The 6924-nt window shown below is 40.3% G+C and overlaps 1 protein-coding gene across 1 annotated transcript in view; it reads right to left on the reverse strand.

Moving 5' to 3' along the window:
* Tek (TEK receptor tyrosine kinase) overlaps window positions 1-6924 on the reverse strand; it is a 182391-nt gene that overhangs the window by 121508 nt on the left and 53959 nt on the right. The window lies entirely within an intron of this gene.

The raw sequence follows: 6924 nt of genomic DNA on the forward strand, positions 1-6924 counted from the left end.
TATTTAATACTAAAACTATATCACTAAAAGAAGAGAATCATAATACACAACTTTCCTAAACATAGAGAAAGATATAGAATGGAAATAAACACTAAAATGACAACAAAAAAGGCCACAGAAAAATCATGATGTGGAAAAGTCAAAGGATGATAACAGGTGATATACCAGATATATGTTAAAGATAGAGTATCTCAGAATAAATTAAAATATATACAACCCTGTGCTCATTTATAAACTACCCATTAAACATAATGACAAACCAGATTGAGAATGAAGGTATAGAAAATATGTGTCAAACTAATACTAATCAAAACTAGTTTAGCAACATTTATATCAGAAAAAATTCTGAAGTCAAAATGTCTACGGATAACAATGGTTTTTATATGGCAATAAAAAGGAACCATCCACCATCTAATAAAATCTTGTCTGAAGACTTTATTTATGTCTTGTTTAGGAAGCTATGATGTTCCTGGACTTGCACCTGTGCCCAACATTAGGGCCTCAAAGCACCTGAGACAAAACCTAACAGTTAAAGGAAGAAAAAGACAAATCTACAAGTCTGTGTAGACTGAAAATATGAAGGCAAAATATAGAAGATTTGAGCAATACTATTAGTGTTCTGTTAAATGTTTATAAAATCTATGCTAGTTATCTAAATATAGATTATCTTCAATCATATTGCCTCTTTTTAAGCCACATAGCACATCTCCATGTACTTCAAATTATGTGATCAAAACATACATAAATTAAAAATCAATAGCAAAATACCTTGTATACCTGGTATAAATAAACTCCTAGTTTCAGCTCAAGGACTAAACCATGGGTGTCAGAAAGTTTCTCGCTGAGAACTCGCTATGAATCTGGGCTTCTTATGCTCTCATTCTCAGTTCATCTGTGGCTTTCAGATTGGAGCTTCAGGTTGACTGATCAAGTGCTGTGTGTGTCTCTGGCTTCTATAGATGCCCTGTGAGGGCAAGAGATGCTTCTGCACCACACCCAGAAGGCCTCAAGCTTTAGGTCTGCCTGCTTGCTTTCCTGTGCTGTGAGCTATGCCTGCTAACTTGGGCATGGCGCTCTGCCAGGTCTGCCCTGTATGGCCAACTATGCCAACATCTTTGGGGCAGGTGACAACTTGGGCAAACCTAGGGAGAACATGGGACAGATCAGACAGCACACAAGCCCTGAAACCAGACAAATCTAGGTTCAAACCTACTCTAGACCTTTGTCTGAAAATCTCAACTTCCTCATCTGAAGTTCAGAAGAAATAAATTCTACCATAAAGTACTATTTGGCTGTTAAATCATAGATGCTAACCGCATAATGCCTAGAGTATTCTTTCCAAATGCAAGTAAGTAACAACACTGTTGTGCTGACATTTGGCATATGGGTGTGCCTAGTAGCCTGCTTGGTGGCACCAAAATAGATCAGTGGTACAGGTAAGGTTCACAGGGACACAGCGAGTGTGGGCGTAGCATTGCAGAGCTCCTTCTCACACTGACAAGGTGCTGCATTTGGTCATCCTACTGTGTGAAATTCTTATCCAGCAGCAACAGGCTGCTGGGCTCCTGTGTGAATGTTTTCTGGCCAGTTCATATAGTGGTTCTTTTCTGTGTGGTTTGTTTATATTTTCTGCCCTTTTGTATAATGATTGTTTAGTTGACTGTGAGACTTCCCACGCAGCATTGTATTATGAAAAGGAACCCCAGTAGGCTCAACTATAGTGTGCCCCCCTGTGACTCTTTTTATTATTTCAGACATTGTACATTTTAAGCTCCCCCCTTTTCTCAGGGGCACCACCACACCAGCGTTCCAATGCTCTCCAGTGGTCACTCCTGCATTCACATCTCCATGCTGATGTCCATTGCTGAGCAATAATGAAGGATCTAATCGTCAAGTTCTACTCTGGGCTTCCTGGTGCCACAGGGGCCAGGCCTGCATTCATTATACCATGTCCTGTGGCTTGATTGTATCATAAAATCAATACTCAGATTTTAACCATGTTTACTATGGACAAACACCATTCTAAATGCTTCATACAAATTTAATTTTCTTAACACCCTTCTGAGGTAGGTGCTATCATCTGCACTAAAAGGTACTGAGAGGTTAGTAAACTGCTCAAGATCACACAACCATGATCTGGGAAAGCCAGGATCTGAGTCAGAGAAGCTGGCTATGGCTTACGCAATGTTATAGCTCAAAAGGCTTAGGTTATGTAAGGTGAGCCTTCAAAAGCCTTTAAAATACAACCATCAATTTTATAAATGCGATTACCAAGGCCTAGGTTGGAAGATGCTTTGCTAATGACATCTGCATGGACTAAGAACTAAGAACACACCCCACTTACTCCTTGAAGTCTAGAGAAAAAAGTCAAGGGTTGTAAATGCAGCTAAGTTACAATAGTGGCGGCCTTCATTTGTGTTACTTACATACAGGTGGCCCCTCTCTCCAAACCTCACAAGTCAGCTTTTGGGTAGTTTGATATTTTTAATGGAAATCTATTTCTCAAATACACAGAAAGAAAACTCATGTTTCTTCTGATGGACCATTCTGAAATAGATGTTTGGATCTAAAAATGTTTCAGACTATTTACTATATAACTGCCTAGCCCCAGATGAGATCACCAGTGATGTCTGAACAAACTGCTGTTGACTGTTTTGGATGATGTCATTGATAAAAAGAGTGTAGCTATTTAGGGTACAGGAGCTGATTTAAGCCGTGTTTTGGCACATCTCAGATGGGTTTTCCATTTCCTCCCAATGTACTAGTCAGCAGCAAGCAGGAATGTACTGATGTTTATCCTGTCCTGCTGTGTCCCTGGGTGGATGTGAATGAGTCCCCACAGTGCTTCACTAAGGACTTAGTAATGGCAGGAAGACATAGCGTTGGGTGTTCTCCCAAATCACCATAACAGATATTACTGTCTCTGTATTTCCCCCACTGGATGTTCAAGAAAAGGGAACACAGTTGAAGGTCTGAAGATGCTGCTGTTGTTAAAACACAGGAGAAAAATGCTGTCTATTTTTCTATTTTATACATACTTCTACAAATATATTAATGCATGATCTGTTTAAGTTCTACAATTGGATAGGGAAATTAGTATTCCCTCTAAATTATAACTTCAAGACACCATCATAATGATAGTGTTCAGCATAACAGTAGTTGTTGCTTCATTATCTGTGAACAAGATAATGTCAGCAATCTTTAAGTATTTCATTTGATTTTTGAATGTATGTGATAAACCCTTTATTCCCATTCTTTTTTGAATAAGAAAAAACAATAATTTCAATACTTAAGTAACTGGCCCTGAGCCATGGCACTCAATTGAAAGTAAAGCTCAAATCCATATCCATGTCTGGCTTCTACTCCCATCTCTACTATGTGCCCAGGTTACTTTTTAACTTTTCTTTTTTTTTTTTTTTTGGTGGGGGAAGGGTCTACAGGGTCTCACTACTAGATCAGACTTATAGTGTTTCTCCTGTTTACAGCCTCCCAAGTGCTGGGATTACAGGCTTGCCACCACGCCCAGTCTCCATTGCTGTCTCAGTGCATCCCGGCGGGGGCGGGGGCGGGCAGCATGGCAGGCACAGGGATCCAACCCCTGGCCCCTGCACCTGCTTGCAGGCGCTTTAATCTGCTGAGCTATTTGGCTGGCCCTTTTTATTTATTTATTTTTTTGTATAACTTTTCAAACAAAATCATCATAACTTGTAAAACAAGTGCTCCAAATCAAAGTGAATTGTTAACACTGAGAATGATGTGGAAAGTGAAATGCAATGGTTGCAAATACAGGCCCTAACAAAAGAATATTAAATCCCATTTGCCAACTACTATTATTCATATGTATCTTCCTGGGTGATTTCTCACTTTATACAAGCTTTTAAGAGTGCATCCGTAAATCATGGCATGTGTGGAACTCACCCCATGCATATACCATAATTATTTAAAACTTAATGGAATTTTGGAGGTATTACCTTCCTATCATAAATGGCAATAAATGAGACAAATCAAAGTTAAATAACTTGCCTAAGGCCACACAGCTGGTGAGTGGTAGAGAAAAAATTCAAAATGAGTGAGTATGAATCTAAACACCACTCTGTCTCCGTTATCACTCTCCCCCCACTCCTGACTGGCTGGGTTTAAGCTCTTCTTTGCCTGTGGAGACTTAGCTCTCAGTCTGGAGAGAATGTCATGGTTGTTTTTCAATCCCCAATGTCCTGGCTCAATATGTTCCACAGTTCGTTACTCCTACACGGTGCCAAGGCCCTTCTCAGGGGAGCCCCAGTGGGCCTAATGGTGCATCGCACTTCATTCCCATAAACCACTGGGGTGCCAATCCCAGTCCTTCTTCCTTCCAACTGTGGAAATTCAGCAGAGCACTCTTCCTTACACAAGTCAGACCCACATGACACAGGTGAAAAATAGCAGCACTGACCGTCAGCCTTGGCAGCTTTGGCTCACCCCACATCCCTTTTCTCCACCTCTTCCCTCACCACAGAGCAGAATTCCTGGGAATCTCTGCTACATGCTTTTCCCACTTGGCTACATGTCATTTAAAAGGGAGCATAATAGTTTTGCTAAGAAAACCTTTCTTCCATTTGTAATGAACAGCTATTTTATGCCTTTCAACCTTAAAATGAGCTTTCTGCCTTTAAATCTTTCTACTTATTACCATTAGCAAATTCAAAAGGTTTTTGGGTGAACTTCAGTCTTGCTCCTCCAAGTTTTACCCGTGATGGTACAGCAGGGTCTTGTCACCTGGGACCTTCACAGAAATATACAATCTCAGGACTCTCTCTAACAATCTACCAAGTCAGAGTTTGCATTGTAACAAGACCCACAGGTGATAAGTATGTTTGACTTTGAGGGAAAAAAATCCCCACAGAATCTTTTATGTATAAACTGCAAAATTAGAAATGTATACAGGTATACTACTTATCTGGATCAGTTTGTTAATTAAAAACCTAACCTCTAGCCAGGTGTGGTGGCGCAGGCCTATAATCTCAGTACTTGGGAGGATGAGGCAGGAGGATCGTTGGGAGTTCAAGGCCAGCCTGGACTTCAAAGTGAGTTCAAGACCAGCCTGAACTGCATAGTGAGACCCTGTCTCTAAAAGACAAAAAATAAAATAAAAAATGACCTCTAAAGAACTGAGACCCTGTGATTAGACAATATTAATAAAACTCTTCAATGACCTGTCATAGTGGCACATGCCTGTTAATCTCAGCACTCTGGGAAGCTGATACAGGAGGATCCCAAGTTTGAACCTACCCTGGGAAGCTTCATGATTTACAGAGACTAAGTCTAATTAAGAAATAAAAAATGACTGGGGATGTAGTTCAATGGAAAGGCTCTGGGTCCAATCCTAATCCCAAAACCAAGAGAAGACTTTATGTTAGGTATGAAGACCCAAAGAAGGTGGTTAAACCTAAAAGGTCAGAGTATTCCAGTGGGAACAAAATGGCAGGAGGGGGAAAGGGTCCCCTTTCTTCATCTTTCCCTGTATTCTTTTTTGCCACTCAAGTTTGTAATACCCTCTCATTCTAACTAGGTACAGCCATCTGACTCACTTTAGGCAATAAATGAGGCATGAGTCATCATGTGTCAAGGGCTGGATCACTCAGTAGAAAAACCACGCTGGAGCTCTGTACCTTCTTCCCATCAAAACTCCTGCAAGGCTACTTTCCTTTCTAGTCCTGGGAGTCATACAACACAAGTATTAAATAATATTGCAACAACATCTTCAGTTCACCATCAAATGGGCGAATGGCTTAAAAATTTAGCTTAAGATCTAGCTCGGATCTGAGATAAAGGCTGTATCCCATTACTGCCTGTAGCATGGTAGCAAGCAATATTCTTACAGAGAAGGTTCTCAAATCCTCCTTTAAAATTCTATATTTTCTGAGAAGAACCTAGGCACTTAATTGTTAAAACTAAATCATGGCATCTTTCCCAAAGGCTAGCCATCAAACAGTTCTCAAGTTCTTACCCTTCCCTAAATCTCTGCTCTTTGTCATTTATTTGTAGCAGCCTCTCTTACTATGGCTCAGATAGCTGACCTGAATTGGGCAATAAAGTGTGTCATAATGTGCAATTCTGAGCCTAGATTTTTAAAAACCTCAGGTTTCAATTTGTCCTTTTGCCTTCTGTACCATCTCCATAAAGGTGTGCCTAGCTTCACTTCTACAGAATAACAGGTGTGTGGAACCAAGCCAATTTTCCCGAGACCCAGCCAGACTGATAAGCATACAACAAGCCAATTCCACACATGTAAGGAAGCCCAGCCACCAGCACCACAGCGATGTAGTCAGCCCGCGGGACCTGGACACACAAGCTGCAAATGCTTATTATGTGCCTCCGTGAACTGTGGTCATGTTACAGGTACTATTATGGCAATGGATAACCAATAGATAGAAAGAGTATATGATACGTGACAAGAAGAGTATATGATACGTGATAACCAATGAGAGTGAATTTCTGACAGAAGTTTCCCTTTATAAATTTTTATTTGTGCTATGATTTTCTCTTGGAAATGTAACTTTCACTCAGAGCAGCTAGGCACAAACAAAAAGTAACAAATGAGAAATCTCAAAATAGCTGATAAATTAACAATGGACAGTTGTTTTAATTGCTGTGATTTCCATATTACATATATGTGGCAGAGTTGTATCTTCCTTAAGTTTCATAGAGTTGGTAGTAGGACATGTCATATACTCTATTTCATATGGTGAAGTTGGGACAATATCTAGGGAAGAAATTGGAATGAATGTGTTTTTTTTTTTTTCTAATACTGTCTGTACCAGAGACAGAAATGCTTAGGAAGAGGCAGGCATGGTCTTCAATCTCTACACTCAGGCAGTTCATGCAGACTCTGCGGGCACCACTACTCTCTGTGTGTGTGTGTGTATGTGTGTGTGTGTGTGTGTG

Source organism: Octodon degus, unplaced genomic scaffold, assembly GCF_000260255.1.
Source record: "Octodon degus isolate 3935 unplaced genomic scaffold, OctDeg1.0 scaffold00099, whole genome shotgun sequence".
Taxonomy (NCBI): Eukaryota; Metazoa; Chordata; class Mammalia; order Rodentia; family Octodontidae; genus Octodon; species Octodon degus.